The sequence below is a fragment of the Scylla paramamosain genome, chromosome 15, assembly GCF_035594125.1.
Source record: "Scylla paramamosain isolate STU-SP2022 chromosome 15, ASM3559412v1, whole genome shotgun sequence".
NCBI lineage: Eukaryota > Metazoa > Arthropoda > Malacostraca > Decapoda > Portunidae > Scylla > Scylla paramamosain.
In genome coordinates, this window is record NC_087165.1 from 24,902,947 (window position 1) to 24,921,011 (window position 18,065).

Below are 18,065 nucleotides of genomic sequence, written 5' to 3' on the forward strand. Positions count from 1 at the left end.
GAGATTACAGAGGGGAGGGAGAGGAGAGGGAAAACAAAGGAAGGGAGAGAGTGAGAGAGAAAGGGGAAAGGTCAGGAGCTGGAAGGGTTATAGTGTGGAAGGCTGGAGGAGAGGGGAGTGGACGGGAATGGAGGGGAAGGAAGGGGAGGTAGAGAAGGAGGAGAAGGGGAGAGTAAGGTTATTTCTGGACGGTAAAAGAGGGTTGATGAACGGAGAGAGAGAGAGAGAGAGAGAGAGAGAGAGAGAGAGAGAGAGAGAGAGAGAGAGAGAGAGAGAGAGAGAGAGAGAGAGAGAGAGAGAGAGAGAGAGAGAATTTAGCGAAGGGGGTGTTTGAAAGAAATGGATTACGAAAATAAAAAAGAGGGATAAGCGAATTAACAAAAAGGGAGAAGGGATTGAGGAAGAGCAGGAAAGGTAAATGAGAGAGAGAGAGAGAGAGAGAGAGAGAGAGAGAGAGAGAGAGAGAGAGAGAGAGAGAGAGAGAGAGAGAGAGAGAGAGAGAGAGAGAGAGAAATATTGCAGTAGATGGTTATATATGAATGTAAGGGAGAAAAAAGAACGAAAGCAGAGAAAGAAAAAGAAAGAAAGAAAGAAAGAAAGAAAGAAAGAAAGGAAGAGTGGAGAGGAGGGGGTGAAAAGGGAAGGCAGGAGGAAAGGGAGGAAGGAAGGAAGGGAGAGTGAGAGGGAGGTATGTAGACTTTGAAAACGACAAAAGGAACTGTTAAGAGGAAGGGAGAGGGTGGGAAGGAAAGAGAGAGTGGGAGGGAGGGACGGAGGGAGGGACGAAGGGAGGGAGGAAGGGAGAGAGAATGGGAGGCTTGTAACCATTTAGTAAACAAGATCAACGCGAGGGATAAGCCCTAGAAACGCTTATTACGGGGTGATTCAAAAGCTTACGTCAGCTTGTTAACAGCGGCAACACGGGACTGAGTGGTGGTGGTGATGGTGGTGGTGGTGTCGCTGGCAGTGGCGGTAGCGGCGGCGGCGGCGGCGACGGCGGTGGAGGTGATGGTGGTGGTGATCCCCATGAGAAATACGGTTGTTTGTGTTTGAGTAAAAGGAGCAATGTTAAAAACAGTGTATAGGTAGTAGTAGTAGTAGTAGTAGTAGTAGTAGTAGTAGTAGTAGTAGTAGTAGTAGTGGAAGTAGTAGTGGAGGAAGTGATGGAGGTGTTGTAGTAGTAGTAGTAGTAGTAGTAGTAGTAGTAGTAGTAGTAGTAGTAGTAGTAGTAGTAGTAGTAGTAGTAGTAGTAGCAGCAGTAGCAGTAGCAGTAGTAGTAGCAGCAGCAGTAACAGTAGTAGCAGTAGTAGCATCGGCAGCCTTCCCTCTTGTATACCCTGAGTGTCGGGTGTATGAGGGCTGCTTCCTTTTCCGACCACCTGCTGCCTGTCCCCCTCCTCTCTCTCTCCGTCCCCAATACACGCGCCCTCACCCCTACTGTGTCTCCTCCTCCCTCCACTCACCCCCTAGTGGCCGCGGCTTGTACTCTCAAGCTCTTTAGCCTTTCATCATAACTATTTTTCAAAGGCCACAGAGATGATTAGAGCGGTTCTCATGGCTGTTCCCTCTCTTGTTGCTATAGAATATTTGTTAACTTATCAATAGAATCATGGAAATGACCTTGAAAACTCCAGTAATTTTCACTAGAGCAAGTTAAGAGTACGTAGCTCAAAGACGTTTAAGAATACAACAGTCTCCTTCTACTGATGATAAGGAATACTGGTTTATCATCACTGCAACCACGGCGACACTCTTGAAGACCCGCATAACTTCCACTATTAACAAATTTTCTTCATTATTGCCTATAACTTTTTTTGACTATTTTTGTGCTAGGCTCACGTGAATATTTTTTGTAGGTTAGAGAGACAAAATTACCTTCTGTCTTTCCTCTCCTGTGTCTCCATGTAAACGGCTTCTTCAGTGCTAGGAAGGTTAAGGAAGGACAATCATAGAAGCAAAAGGGTTAAAATTGCTAAGGCACGATAATGATACGTTTAAGGCTACATACATACACATACATTTCATACATTTTTCCCCCTTCACTTTCTCGTTATATTTTTTTTCCTCTCCCCTCTCTCTTTTTTTTTTTTTTGGTGGGGAGCTTACACCCTCAATTTCTGGTCACCTCAACCTCCCTTAGCAACCTTACGACTCCTCCCTTTACATCCCCTTTGCAACTCCCCCTCTTATGACTTCCCATTTTTTTCTTTCGGTGGTTCGCCATTGTAATCCCCCTAACCTAACCTCATCCCTTTTGTGGCAGCTCCTTCTCCTCCTCCTCCTCCCCTCCTTCCCCCCACGTGAGTCTCCCTTCCTTGTGGCTCCCCCTACGGCAATAACCTGTAGTCCAATTTCCCCCGGCAGCCCTCAGTCACGCCCACCGCTCCTCCCTCGTGTCAGCTTTCGCCTACGTGTCAGCTACTCTTCCTCTTCCTCTTCTTCCTCTCCTCCTCTTACCCCTTCCTCAGCAAAATTTAACCTTTCCTCCTCCTCCTACTCTTCTTCTTCTTCGGTTTCCTCTTCTTTCCTATTTCCTTTTTCATGTGTAATCTATTCGTTTCCCTCCCTCAACTCATTTCCTCTTCTTTGCTTCTTTTCTCCTTTTTTTTTTTACTTTTTCTTTTCTTGTCTCACATTCCTTCCTCCGGTTTCCATGTTTTTTTTTTCCTCTCACTTTTTTTTTCTTTTACTCTTCCTTCCGTTCTTTCTTGTCCTCTTCATTTACTTTTTTTTTTAAATCTCCCCTGTCTCCTCTCCTCTCTTCCTTCTTCTTCCTTCTACGTATAATTCACCTGATTCCGTTTTTATCCGTGTTCGTTTAGTTAAATGTTTTCGATGCATCCCTTCCACCTCTCCTTTCCTTCTTCTTCTTCTTTTTCTTCTTCTTTCTCCTCCTAGTACATAATTATTACTACGTACATGTAGAATTAATGTCAACAAAATGAGTTCCACTGTTGGCCAAGAAGCATTTAACTTCAGATAACCTTCCTGGATTCCTGAATTTATTAATATTTATTTATAACTTACTTGGTTAAGGTATGTTTCGAATGTTTCAGTGTTTCCTCCTCCTCCTCCTACTTGTCATCCCTGTTTCATCATTAGAACCTCATTGAAACCCTCAGGACGAAGCTGGTTTACCTTCCCATACGTACCACCACTCCTGCCCCCCTCCAAGAAGCCAGTTTTGCTGTCCCAGTCTTTACAAAGTCCTCTGCTGCAAAGAACCAATAGCGTGCCAACCTACCTGGAGAGATCACTGCCCTGTGTGTGTGTGTGTGTGTGTGTGTGTGTGTGCAGATCATGTACAAATAGGTTTTTTTTTTAGTACTGTTTAGGGAGGAATAACAAATAATGCCACTCAAATCATGTATTTTGATGAATTTTGTACTTTTGATAGAGAGAGAGAGAGAGAGAGAGAGAGAGAGAGAGAGAGAGAGAGAGACAGAGAGAGAGAGAGAGAGAGAGTTGCTAGAGCGTGGACAGAAGGTGGAGGCAGATCACGTGGGAGAGACTGGTGATGAGGGAGCTGCTTGGTGGAGGGGCTGCGGGACTGACGTGTGCAGTGGGTGGTAGGTGGAGCGTGGAGGTGCGTGGAGAAGGGGCGTGTGTGGTGCAGAGGAGTGGAAGAGGTGAAGTGGAGGCGGTGAAGTGGAGAATTACGGTTGAGGGATGAAAAACAAGGGCATTTGAGATTATAGTGCAAGTGATATGATGTCAGCTACTACTACTGTTCATACAGATACGCAGGGGAGGTTCTTAACTAGACCGGAAGCTAGTAGTAGTAGTAGTAGTAGTAGTAGTAGTAGTAGTAGTAGTAGTAGTAGTAGTAGTAGTAGTAGTAGTAGTAGTAGTAGTAGTAGTAGTAGTAGTAGAAAAAAGCCTCGACTATAACATTGAAGACTATAGAAACAAGAGCGTTACATAAAGAGTACAGCACACACACACACACACACACACACACACACACACACACACACACACACACACACACACACACACACACACAGAGGCTTAGCGCAAGTGGCGGTGGGAGGGAAGGAGGGAAGGAGGGAAGGAGGAACAAGGATTATGAAAACCTCCCTCTTTACAGCTGCCATCCCTGCTCGCTAGAAACTCTCTGGTTTTAATGTTTCATATCTTTTGCTTCTTACTCTTTTCACATTTGTCTGTTTTGTTTTGTTTTATTTTCTGTTTATCAATGTTCGTTTGTCATTTTGGTGGAGATAGTGATGAGGTCCATGAGTGAATGTCAGGGAAGGTATTTGTGACCTGACCTGACCTGACCTAACTAACTACCATGTACCTCAGCAGACGTTAGCCATTCCACGTGGTAAATATATAAGTAAATAGATAAAATAAATAAATAAATGAATAAATAAACAAACACCACTACCATTAAGAAAAACAACATTCCGCAAGGTTTACGGATTTTTTTTCTTTTTTCTTTATTCTATTTTTCTTTCCGCAGCACAAAGTTGGATAATAAGTAGCAAGATTAATGACTACTTCGCCACTTAAAATAATTAAAAGCAAACACTGCTTACAAAGAATCAACAACAATTTACTCTTATCTGGTTTCAAACTTTGGTAGATTCACAAAGCCCGTTGTTCAGATAAAGCTTAATTACCTCATTAAAAATAAATTAATACATTCTCGGTGCTTTACACATAAATGAAAAAAGTACTCTCTCTCTCTCTCTCTCTCTCTCTCTCTCTCTCTCTCTCTCTCTCTCTCTCTCTCTCTCTCTCTCTCTCTCTCACATGACCGGTTGGTTCCTCGTGGCTTAACTACAGGCTGAGACCACACGCCACAGCCACCTCCCCCCATCTCGTCCTCAGCCCCCCTCCTCCTAGTGACTCACGACTCCGGCCTGGTGGTGGTGGTGGTGGTGGCGAGGCGCGTCACTCTCCATTCTCCACTACGCAATGGGGGAGGCCTGGGAGATGTCTGGTGTCCCTGGCGTGTGCGTTGCAGCCTACGCACGCCGCGCCACGCTTCTGTATGCTCACCAAAGGGTTATCGCACATCATAAGACCCTAATGACTACTATTATAACTTTCATAATACTGATAGGTCTGAACACCAATTATTACAAACATTATCATTAACATTACCTAAACATCCTGGCCTAGACTTCTTCAGGTGGGGACGCGTCTCTGCTTACCTGTGGAAGAGAAAAATATTAATACAAGATGGAAAAATGCACACCCACACACACACACACACACACACACACACACACACACACACACACACACACACACACACGTCATTACCACTAGAAAGTATGATAATTAATTAATAGTAGGAGGCATGGGAGTGAGGGATGGATGGGAGGGAAGGAAAGGGAGACAGTGGGGATGATGGAGTAGGGAGGGAGGGAGAGAGAGGAGAGAGAGAGAGAGGGAGAGAGAGGGAGGGACTAAAACAGCGTCACTAACTTTGTCAGTCTGTAAACATGTGAAAGAGAGAGAGAGAGAGAGAGAGAGAGAGAGAGAGAGAGAGAGAGAGAGAGAGAGAGAGAGAGAGAGAGAGAGAGAGAGAGAGAGAGAGAGAGAGAGAGAGAGAGAGAGAGAGTAAAGAAGCATAGCATAATTATGGGGTTAAGACAAGACTGAAAGAGGAGAATATACGTCAGAGAAAATATGGAAAGTGAGAGAGTCACTCGAGAAGGGAGGAGGAGGAGGAGGAGGAGGAGGAGGAGGAAGAGGAGGAGGAGGAGGAGGGAGAAGAGAAGAGACACAGGATATGGCGGGAATAGAAAGACTGAGACGAAAAAGACAAGAAAGAAGACGAAAAGTAAAGTTTCTGAGAGAGAGAGAGAGAGAGAGAGAGAGAGAGAGAGAGAGAGAGAGAGAGAGAGAGAGAGAGAGAGAGAGAGAGAGAGAGAGAGAGAGTCACTAATACCCTGGAAAAGCCCGGGGGGAAGCAGATGACCTCTTTCCCTACCACACAAAGGAGGGCGAGCGAGGTCAGGGCCACCACGCCGCCTAAGACAACACTAAAGGGAATACAAATACCGTAGATAAACAGGGTCATATAGTAGTAGTAGTAGTAGTAGTAGTAGTAGTAGTAGTAGTAGTAGTAGTAGTAGTAGTAGTAGTAGTAGTAGTAGTAGTCTGTTGAGGTAATGAGGAATGAACAATATTGACAGCTCTTAGAAGGTAGATGAAGATGAGGAGGAGGAGGAAGAGGAAGAGGAAGAGGAAGAGGAGGAGGAGGAGGAGGAACAAAGGGGTATAACGTAGCTACCTGGTTTAATAAGGTACTCTATTCCACAGATCCTTATTACTGTAGTAGAGGAGGAGGAGGAGGAGGAGGAGGAGGAGGAGGAGGAGGAGGAGGAAGAGCGAATAAAAAATAAATGTAAAATAATCAGGAAAAGAGAGGAAGTAAGGCAGGATGGATGCAAAGGATGAGGAAAGAAAGGCGGGGCGAGGTAGGGAGGAGGGATGGAAGGACAGGAAGGAGGAAGGAGGACGAGCAGGAGATGGATGGCCACAAACTGCTCCTGGCTGTTAACCATCACCACCACCACCACCACCAGTACCCTCTCTACCTATACACGTATATCATAAGGTACTGTAAGTTACTTCAAGGAGGCACTACTACTATTATTATTACTACTACTACTGCTACTACGACGACTACTACAACTACCCTCAGGATGGCAAACCTTGCTACCAACATTCTACCACTACACGCAGACACACGCCACATACACTTGCATGATTATAAATTATCATTATCTACACCCACCAAAGCTTAACCCTACTATAGACACCACCACCACCACCACCACCACCACCACCACAGCCCAACAACTAATGGACTGAGTGGAGAGGACGGGAGATCACACACTCCAAACATCTAACGTGAGACCTCCCCCCGCCATCTCAGTCTCACTTCCCTCCACCCCTCCATCTCTCTCTCCTCTTCCTCCACAGGGAATATACACATACCACCCACCCCCGTCCCCGTCGCTCCCTTCCATCCATAAAAAATATCAGGCCACCCAGGGGACTCAATGAGGAAGAGGGGGCTGGCTCAGACATTTGGTGCGTGTCCTGTATTAGATGTGTCAGTGTTGTGAGATGTTTTGGGCTTTCATAAGGATTACTTTCAAAGGCCACAAAAATAATTAGTTATAGGTTTCTCATGCTTGAAATTTAAAGGTGTAGAATTCTTGTAAATCGCTTAGATCATGAAAGAACATCGTTGGAAACTCCCAATTACTTTCAACAGAACGTAACCATGAAAAAAGGAAAAAAGAAAAAGAAATTGAAAACTCTCAATAACTTTCATTAACATCTGACTCATTACTAAAATCATGAGAACACTCTTGACACCTCCAGTAACTTCCATTAAGAAGACCCTCTAGCCCACAGAGAGCCGCGCAGACACCACAATGTTTAAAAGTGTACGTTCCAAAGTTTTTTTTTTCCGTCATAAATATAGATGAAAAGTGGTATCTCTTGGCACCATTTACCTACCACGACCGCCACCCCTCCCTTCCTCCCTCATATAGCAGACAGTGAGAACTTCCACAGTACTGTCTATACAACCACTGCTCTACATTTTTCCTCTTGCCACTCAGAAAACCGTACCGTGAAGAAAGTAAGCTTCAGACACAAGGAGACATCACTCTCCGTAGCCAATAAGACACGACACCTTCATCATATATCACTAACAAGAGTACCACTGTTCCGCCTCCCTGCCCGCCTCACGACTCCCTCCAGCCACCCAGCTCAATCCTCCTCTCCATCTAAGTTACCTACAGTTTCCTCGTACACAGTGTCTACATGATTCCGCGTGAGGGGTTGGGGTGGTGAGGGTTTATGGGGGTAATGTGGGCAAAGACGAGGGTGGAAAGGCGATAGGGAGCGGGGGAGGTAATGGCTAGCCAGTACCCTCCCCTCCTCACCACCCAGCCTCACCCTGCCTCCCACGATACTCATCAGCCAGCCGGTCTTCTCACTCTCCCTCTTTTTCTCTTTGCCCTCTACTCTAGTTCATCTCACATCTGCTCTCCTCCTTCTCCTCCTCCTACCACCACCACCACCACTACTACTACTATTGTTTATCTATCCTCCTTCATCTACATCTCTAAACTTCATCATGTTTATCGTTAACGTCTCCAGAAGTGGGTTTTCATTTTCACCCACCAAGGTTCACTGCTAAAGCTACATTTCAGTCACAATAACGTTCTTCTACACGTCATCCATTTCCTTCACGCCGTATAGTCAGTCTCTCTCTCTCTCTCTCTCTCTCTCTCTCTCTCTCTCTCTCTCTCTCTCTCTCTCTCTCTCTCTCTCTCTCTCTCTCTCTCTGTGTGTGTGTGTGTGTGTGTGTGTGTGATTACTGTTATTTCCTGGCTTGCTTTCTTTCCCCCGTCCAGTCATACTTGTAAATAGTAATAGTAGTAGTAATAGTAGCAGTGGTGGTGGTGGTGGTGGTGGTGGTCGCGCCATTCCAATACTGGCTATTCTAGATTTTTTTTTTCTTTAGTGAATTTTTCAGGAGTTATCGTGTCCGTGGTTACGATGTTTGCGAGGTGAAATTATAGTAGTAGTAGTGATTGTTGTTGTTTTATTGGTGTCATTACTCTTGTTATTGTTCCCTTAATACTTCTCGTCGTCCTCCTGCTGCTGCTGCTGCCGCTGTTGTTCTCTTCTCTCGCCTCGTGTCACAATTGTCGTCTGCTTGCTTCCATCACTCGAGCCGAACAATTTTCTTCACTTCGCCACACACAATAATGCACTACGCAACTTCTGGTATTTGTTTCTCGCAAGACAAAATATTCTTCCTACGTATTATCACTATTACTGTTATGATTATTATTGATAGTAGTAGTAGTAGTGGTAGTAGTAGTAGTAGTAGTAATAGTGATATTGTTGTTACTGCTCATATCCTTTCTCAAATAAGCAATTCATCTCTTCCTATGATCCTTTGTTGCTTTTTATTGCTGTGAAAAATGTGCATGAGAGAGAGAGAGAGAGAGAGAGAGAGAGAGAGAGAGAGAGAGAGAGAGAGAGAGAGAGAGAGAGATTTGGGGTGTGGAAAGGACATCCTGAAGTGAAGACCAAGGAATGGGCCATATCCTCCCTTAAAGATCACGCCGACAAACAAACACACACACACACACACACACACACACACACACACACACACACACACACACACACACATTTTACTCCTCCATTAATTGCGCGGATCACGTTCCCTACCCTGTCCTCCCGCCCCTCGCACCCCGCCCCTCCTGTCCCTGGGCTGGCGGGCGGCGGGAATCAGCGGCTTGGTCACCCCTGAAATCCTAAGCCCAAGTTATTCCACCTGAGGGAAAAATCCTTCACGCCTACACCTGTTCGTTTCCCCAGCCAGCGTCTCGACTTCGGCTTACATGTCTGCGTGTGGCTATATGTAAGTGTTTCTCCGTCCTACTCACCTACACACACGCATACGTAAATACATACATGCACACACATACAGAGGCAGGCGGTGACACGTGCTGTCTCACCGAGTAACACAAAGGACGTCACATATCAAGATGTATTAAACTAATGACGCATTCATGGCACACAATCCGTGGTCTGTGTGTGTGTGTGTGTCTGTGTGTGTGTGTGTGTGTGTGTGTGTGTGTGTGTGTGTATTAAGTCCTCACCTACCCAACACAATACAGCGATCACACACCCACCCACACACCCACCCACACACACACACACACCTCCCCCCTCCCTACCCAGCCCGCCGCCGCCCTCACGCGCACAGTCTGGGTGTGTGCGTGCGAATGTGCAAATTAAGGGAACACACACACACAGGACAGGTGAGTCTGTAAGTGTGTAACGTATGTGCGTGTGTGCGTCTGCCCTCTTAGTGATTGTGTGCACTTTTAAGCGAGTAAAAAAAACATGAAGACGTCAGCATACACACACACACACACACACACACACAAACACCAGATACTATGTCAAATATTCATACCAAAATTCAACCCAAATATATATATGGAGTAAAAATATATACACGTAAAGTAAGGCACAGAAATATTTGGGTTTCCAGGTCCTCTTGGCCAGTCCCTCTCTGCAGCAACCCTTACAGCCCAGCCACCACCACTGAGTCACCATGAAACCTTCTCCTCTCCCCTCTCCCCTCTCCCCCTACTCACCCACACCCCTCGGCCATCACACAACACCACATGCTCAGAGGGATATATAAATTCTTATTTTTTTCTAGTATCTTGCTTTAGGCATGGGAGGGAGGGAGAGACATTGAAGGGGGTAGGGGGGAATTCCTGGAGCAAGACAAGGAAGAATTCACAAAAGTAATCGATGAAAACGAACCACAGCGCGCACATTCCACACTGACCGAATGATTACTTGACTGAGAGAGAGAGAGAGAGAGAGAGAGAGAGAGAGAGAGAGAGAGAGAGAGAGAGAGAGAGAGAGAGAGAGACTGCAACAACTCCTACCTTAAATTTTTCTTTATGTACTCAGAGCCAAGTTTGCACTGCGGGAAAGAAAGTATTTTTCCCCTCAGCCCGCACCTCTCCCCCTCCTCCCTACCACCCCCATCCCCACATGTCCCTCCCTCGGTGCGGCCTCCTTCCCAATGCCTCGGGCCGGACTGCGCGCCTCAACTTTCCTTCTTGTGAGGCTTTGATCCGCTGCCTGTTTGTTGCTTGCTTTCCTCCTTCCTTCCTTCCTTCCTTCCTTCCTTCTTCCCTCCCTCCCTTCCTCCCTTCCTTCCTTCACATCCGCGTCTCCCTACCAGCTCGTCTGAACCAATCCAATTTTTCCTTAGTCCTTTTCCTTCTTCCACCGTTCTCCTCTTCCTCCTTTTATTCCTTCTCCTCTTCTTCTGTCTCTTCATTGTTGATTTTCCTTCTTTACCCTTCATTCAAACCTCTCTCTCTCTCTCTCTCTCTCTCTCTCTCTCTCTCTCTCTCTCTCTCTCTCTCTCTCTCTCTCTCTCTCTCTCTTGTTCATTATACCCCATAACGGACACCACCAACACTGCGACCACGCCCATCCTGCTCCCCACGCACGCCCCATCCCTGCCACGCCCTTACAACGCCACCCCGTATACTAGCGCGCCTTCACCCCAGCCTCACCCCTTTCAATAGCCCTGGGTCACGTGACGGAGTGGGGAAGGGTGGTATACGGTCCCTTGTGCATGGGAAAGGAAGGGTGATAGAAGGGAAGAAGTGGCAGGGAGTTGGGGTAAGGCTGGGGTGATGTGGGTAGGTTAAGAGTGGTTAGGTGGGGTGATACAGAAGAGAAGGGTTAGGGTGCACGATGGGGGTGATGCGCTGGGGGGGAGAGAGAGAGAGAGAGAGAGAGAGAGAGAGAGAGAGAGAGAGAGAGAGAGAGAGAGAGAGAGAGAGAGAGAGAGAGAGAGAGAGACTGTGAGTGTGGAACGGGACCTTCGTTATTGGGAGAGGGAAGGACGGAGAGGGCGGAGAGGCGGGAGGGAGACAAGGAAGGGAGGGGAGGGAGGGAAGGAGGGAGGGAGGTGTTGCAAGGTTGAGTTCAAGGCATTAAGTCTGTTGGTGCCGGCGGTGGAGGGAGGGAGGGAGGGAGAGAGGGAGAGGGAGAGGGAGATGGAGAGGTAGGTTTATTCTGATACATTGGACTAAAATAAGACTGTTTGAATGACTGGAGGGAGACTAGTACAATGACTTACTGACTGGCGGAATGGTGAAAGAAAATATTAAACTGTATTAGACTGAATGAAAGACTTAGAACTGGGGAAGCTGGCGACTGAATGACAGAGAGAGAGAGAGAGACTGACTGATGAGATGGGTGACTCATGGACTGAATGAACAGCAGACTGACTGACTGAGAGGGAAGGGAGGGCAGGGTTTTGTCGAGGCAGCTGGCTGATGATTAGCTGACTGGTGCTTGATAGGGAGGAGGAGGAGGAGGAGGAGGAGGAGGAGGAGGAGGAGGAGGAGGAGGACTATAGTAATGTCTGGTTGGGTAGTGGTTGCTGGTAAAAAGGAAGAGAAGGAGGAGGAGGAGGAGGAGGAGGAGGAGGAGGAGGAGGAGGAGGAGGAGGAGGAGGAGGAGGAGGAGGAGGAGGAGGAGGAGGAGGAGGAGGAGGAGGAGGAGGAGGACTAGGAAGAGGATGGAAGACTCACCCAACCACGCACTCCATTATCTATGACGGGTTGCATCTTTGATATTAAACATCCTTCCTTATCATCCTTGTTAACTACAGGATGACGCCTAGACTCCTCCCCCTGCCCCCAAATCAACACCCTCCCAACACCCCTCCCTCGCTAAGTGTGGTGGAATGCGCGGCAGGGAAGCTGAATGTCGCCGAGTGGCAGGCGGGTGGATGAAAGGGCGCGAGTGGAGATGATGAGGGCGGGAGAACACGACAGGATAAAGAAGGGAGATAGCGCAGTTACTGTACACACGAGGCAGGAATCCGATCGACGAGGAGGAGGAGGAGGAGGAGGAAAAAGCAGAGTCGAGATACACAGAAGAGAAAAAATTCCTGAGTACAGTACAAAAAGCGGTAAGGGCACAGCTGCAAGACGAGGAGGAAGAGGAGGAGGAGGAGGAGGAGGAGCCCACACCGTCCTTGGCGGTCATGGACGAGTAAGCCCGCAGACTCTGGAAGGTCGAATGGCTGGTTGGCTGCTGGAGGAGAAGTGGTGGAGGGAGGGGAATGGACAGTAGGGGCTTATATTTCCTCTCCCTCCCTCCCTCTCTCTCTGTCTCTCTCTCTCTGTCTCTCTCTCAGTACACAAGGACGGGAGAGGCAACCGCGGGACGCACTGACGGGATTCACCTGCATTCCTTCCCTCATACCCGCGCCAAGACAAAGACAAACTGGTAAAAAAAAAAAAAAAAAAGGCGCCTCTTGCTCACCTGCCTCCCTCCCTCCTCTTCCTCCCGATCACCTGCCCCCCCCTCCTCCTCCTCCCTACAGACCCACCTGGATTGTGAGGAACCACCACCACAAGGCCGAGAAGGACGGGAACTTAGGGTCCATTCGTGTGTGTGTGTGTGTGTGTGTGTGTGTGTGTGTGTGTGTGTGTGTGTGTGTGTGTGTGTGTGTGTGTGTGTGTGTGTGTGTGTGTGTGTGTGAGATCGTGATGAAGGAGCTGATTTTAACTCTCTCTCTCTCTCTCTCTCTCTCTCTCTCTCTCTCTCTCTCTCTCTCTCTCTCTCTAAAGCACGGCAGTAACAGAAAGAAACATAAAAATAACAAAACAGAGAGAAAAATACAAAAAATACAGAAAAACGAGCAGAAAGTCGACAAATACACACACACACACACACACACACACACACACACACACACACACACACGAGGAAGGAAAAGCAGGATTAATAGATAAGACACACTGAGGAGTCGGGAGGAGGGGAAGGGGAAAGAACACATGACAAGGTAGGGGATGATAGGTATGAGGAGCAGAGGGCATGACGAGACGGGACGTTAAAGGGAACATGGCAGGGAGTCGGGCAGGGGAGCATGACTAAATGAGGGCCAAAGAGGAATTAGACACGGGCTGTTAGGTTGTGCAGGGACTAAGAGTTAACTGAGTAGGCCTGAAGGGCGGCGAGAAGGCAGGTACGGCTTGGATACACTGGGGCTGCGTGGAAAGGGGCTTAAGTGTATTCAGTGTGCTGTGCTGTGGGGCTAGTAAGTGGAGAGAGTGTACTGGTATGCTTATCTACACTTATCTACACTAGGGATTGATTCTTTTACGGATATTTTTGAGTAGTAAAGAAAATAGTGTGGCGTGAGAGTATTTGAGTTACTATTAAGGTGTATCTATACTGGTGGGGATAATCTTCGAGGGCTGGTGTAGCGTGAAAGAAGACCAACACTTGAGTTTTCTACACTGAGGCTGTTTTGTGGGGGGATAAAGACCAGTAGTGTATTGCAAGGGACTAGTACTGAAGTGGCTAAGTACGAAAAAAGCGAAATTGATCTACATTTGAACCGTTTCCAGAGGTACAGAGAGCAACAAGGAACAATAAGATCTAATACTTCAAACGGTTCTCCAACTATATAATAAAATCTATCTACACTGAAGCTGTGTTGCCAAGTAAGGAGGCTATAGTGAAGTGGGACAAGACACAAACACTACGGATGGCTACGCTGACCTACAGAGACCTACAGAACCTACATTTGGGCGGCTTTTGCGGGAGTCAGAAGGGAGATATTGAGAGACACGAGGATAAATGGCTGTGTAGTGCTAATATCTATCCTGGGGTTGTCTTTTTTGGGGGATGGAGACTGGTGTGGCGTGGCAAGGGCTGGTGTGGCGTGGCAGGGGCTGGTGTAGAGGAGGGAGCGACTAACAGACTCCACGACCCAGCCTTCGACACCATTACAGGGTTAATCAATACGGCGATGGCGGCGGCCTGGAGAGAGTACAGCGAGGAGAGAGAGAGAGAGAGAGAGAGAGAGAGAGAGAGAGAGAGAGAGAGAGAGAGAGAGAGAGAGAGAGAGAGAGAGAGAGAGAGAGAGAGAGAGAGAGAGAGAGAGAGAGAGAGAGAGAAAAGTAAAACCAAACACAAACACACACAAACACAAACATACACACACGAGAGAGAGAGAGAGAGAGAGAGAGAGAGAGAGAGAGAGAGAGAGAGAGAGAGAGAGAGAGAGAGAGAGAGAGAGAGAGAGAGAGAGAGAGAGCAAAGACCCAACACCAAAAACTCCTGCAGCAGCGGCGGGAGACTTAAGGGAACCGGAAGGAAAATATTGAAGAATCACCTAAGAAAGGATTACGTCACTTACTCTGCCTCAACTTTCCTCCCTCCCCCCTTACGTCCTCCTCCTCCTCCTCCTCCTCTTCCCCCACCCCCACGATCTCTCTCACACAAAATATAGCTAAACTTGAAAGCGGACGGGACGGGACAACTTGGAGGAGGAGGAGGAGGAGGATAGGTAGTGGAGGAGGAGGAAGAAGAGGAGGAGGAGTTGGAGGGTATAAAATATGTGATAACTTGTTAGATTTACGGCCTTGTCCAGAGTAAATTTTAAAACTGTCTCAGGAGCGGTATTTCACGTGACGGTGTGTGTTGGTGAGGCTGAGTGGCGCAGAGAGAGAGAGAGAGAGAGAGAGAGAGAGAGAAGCTTTGAGTGTATAGCAGGTTGGGAAAAAAGAAAAAGTGGTGGTGGGTGATGACTTCTTGGTGGTGGTGGTGGTGGTGGTGTTGGGTGAAGAATTTCTTTAGTACAGTACGTATCTTTTCCTTCCTCTCCCTTCCTATCCCCAGGTTTTCAAGTATGACGTTAATGTGTTGTTGATTACACCTGGAGATATACGACTGTGAGAGTAGTGGTGGTGGTGGTAGTGGTGTGGATAGGCGTGTGGCTGGGGTGGGTGAATGTCGTGTGTGTGCGTGTGTGTGTGTGGGTGAAGATGGCTGACAGAAGAGACGGAAATGGAGGGGAGGGAAGTGATGGTGATGAAAGAACCAAAGGGGGAAGGAAAAAGGGAAAACGAAGAGAAGGGAGGGGGGAAGTAAAAGGAAAGTAGAGGCAGTGGTAGTGGTGGTGGCGGTGGTGGTGATGGTGATGGCGGGTGGAAATGGAATGGAAGGGAAGGCGAGGTGGTGTGGAGGGTTCAGATGGAGTGGAAGGAGGTTATGTAGGTGGTGATGGTGGTGGTGGTGGAATGTGGATGGAACAGAAAAAAAGAAAAGAGAAAAGAGAAAGAGAGAAAAAAAGATAGAGAAATAAACGACAATATCAACATACTACAAGAATGAGATAGCAAACAAACAAGCGGATCAAACTCCTTATCATTACCGCCACCGTGAAAATTAAAAAGGAAAGGGATAAACAAACAAACAAACAAACAAACAAGCAAACACGAGACAGGAAAACAATGAATTCTATGGAAAACGAAAGGTGGCAGACAGGAAAGTACTAAAACAAGGGTGAGGGAAAGAAAAATTCTCTCTCTCTCTCTCTCTCTCTCTCTCTCTCTCTCTCTCTCTCTCTCTCTCTCTCTCTCTCTCTCTCTCTCTCTCTCTCTCTCTCTGCATAGTCTCACAAAGGCTATGCAAACAAGACACCGATAAATTTGGAACCAAAGGAAGATGAACGGCGCATGAAGGCAAGAGATAAAAAATGGGAATACTAACACGCTCAGGAAGAAAACGGGCTGTGAATGCAGTAAGCTATCACAGGCGCGAGGTGTGGCCGTGTGCAGAGCTACATTTTGACAACCATGACCAGGAAGTGAAGGTACTTACGTGTGTGTGTGTGTGTGTGTGTGTGTGTGTGTGTGTGTGTGTGTGTGTGTGTGTGTGTGTGTGTAATGCCCTATGAACTTCTCAATTACAATTCACACGCATATAATTACCACGTAACAAGGTAATTGCACAGGTACGTATACTAACAGTCTTATCTTTTAGAGTTTATGTACAATGCCATCATAATAACTAATGGTTTTATTCTTTCCTAAGCTGCTCTGTTAGAAGTCTCCTATGTACATAACGGGAAAGATTTGACTGACTTTCTGTTCTGTTACATTTCCTTTTACGCGAGTTAGTAAAGAGCCACCTGGGTTATCTATTGTGAGAACGCTTGTTAAAAGGAGAGACAGGTGTACATATTGATAAAAGAAAATATATAATGCAGAGGTTTCTTGCTCTCTTCTCCTTTTTCTGGAGGTGTAGGTAAAGATTCCCTTAAACTATTGTAAGAAGAGACTTTGACTGTGTGTGTGTGTGTGTGGTAGACTTTGGGCGGTGACTGGGTAACAGCAGTAAATGGTTAAATACACAAGTAGATTTATTAATAACCAATGATCGATCACATATTGCTGCAAAACCACAAGTAACATATAAATTAAACTAAATATAACAATGCAAGCCAACACCACAGACATTTGGTGAGGCTGTGCTGGGATGAGTAATGGAGCGGTGGTGGGGGGGGCTTGGTGGGGGTGAGAAGAGGAAAGGAGAGGAGAGAAGCTGCTGAAGGCTCTGTTGTGTCTAGCCCCGCCCCACCCCCACCCCCAACCCCACCTCGCCCACCCCGCCCTCCCGTCCATCATCACCTACTCATCATACCAAAGCAGGATCTAGCAAGTATGCATGTAGTTTAATACAAGACGTGACAGATATCTCTCTCTCTCTCTCTCTCTCTCTCTCTCTCTCTCTCTCTCTCTCTCTCTCTCTCTCTCTCTCTCTCTCTCTCTCTCTCTCTCTCTCTCAGCAGCATGAACCCTCTTAAGGTGCCAATTAGTGGGCATGGAGGCGCTCCTGGGAAGTTGAGCAGAACTTTGTAAAACACCGAAAGGATTCTCCCTTAGGGGCATCACGTGACACCCCGGCCAGGAGGAGGAGGAGGAGCAGGAGGAATACAAAAAAAGGAGGAGGAGGAGGAGGTAATGATAATAGTTAGACAGGTCAGAAAAAGAGGAAACACAAAGGAAACAGACTGAAATTGACAAAGGAAAGAAATACAGAGTGACGTGAAAGAAGCAGAAGGAAGGGAAGTGTTGAGGAGCGAAGGGATGGAAAGGAGGGAGGGATGGACAGGAGGGAGGCAGGGATGGAAAGAGGGAGGGAAGGAAGGATCGCGAGTGAGAGAGAAACTTGGCTGTCTTGTTAAAATTAAATATCTCTCCACCTTCATGTCTGTATCTCTCTCTCTCTCTCTCTCTCTCTCTCTCTCTCTCTCTCTCTCTCTCTCTCTCTCGTAACATTATAACTACATTTACTGCACGCATATCCTTTGGCTGAAGAATAATACCAACAACAACAACAACAACAACAACAACAACAACAACAACAACAGTAATAATAATAGTAGCAGCAACCAACAATAACAAAACAAAAGGAAAACAACAAAACATAACAACAACAACAGCAGAGCATGCAAAACAAGCAGAGACAGGAGGAGGAGGAGGAGGAGGAGGAGGAGGAGGAGGAGGAGGAGGAGGAGGAGGAGGAGGGGTGCGTGATGACGAATGTTGTTCCCACCATCAGTGTGATGAGGGAGAATTATTCCCATCACGAAGTTCTGTGTCATTCTCGTAACTGTCACTTATTCCCACTAGCCAGATCCAACTTACTCACAC

General features: G+C 47.0%; 1 long non-coding RNA gene across 1 annotated transcript in view; it reads right to left on the reverse strand.

The window, feature by feature from the left end:
• Positions 1 to 615: 615 nt before the first annotated feature.
• LOC135107713 (uncharacterized) overlaps positions 616 to 18,065 on the reverse strand; it is a 28,329-nt gene continuing 10,879 nt past the window's right edge. Inside the window, exons 2-3 of the long non-coding RNA XR_010271914.1 lie at positions 5,116 to 5,165; positions 616 to 4,998 (exon numbers count right to left, since the gene is read on the reverse strand). This is a non-coding gene — a long non-coding RNA (uncharacterized LOC135107713). The remainder of the gene's footprint in view (positions 4,999 to 5,115; positions 5,166 to 18,065) is intronic.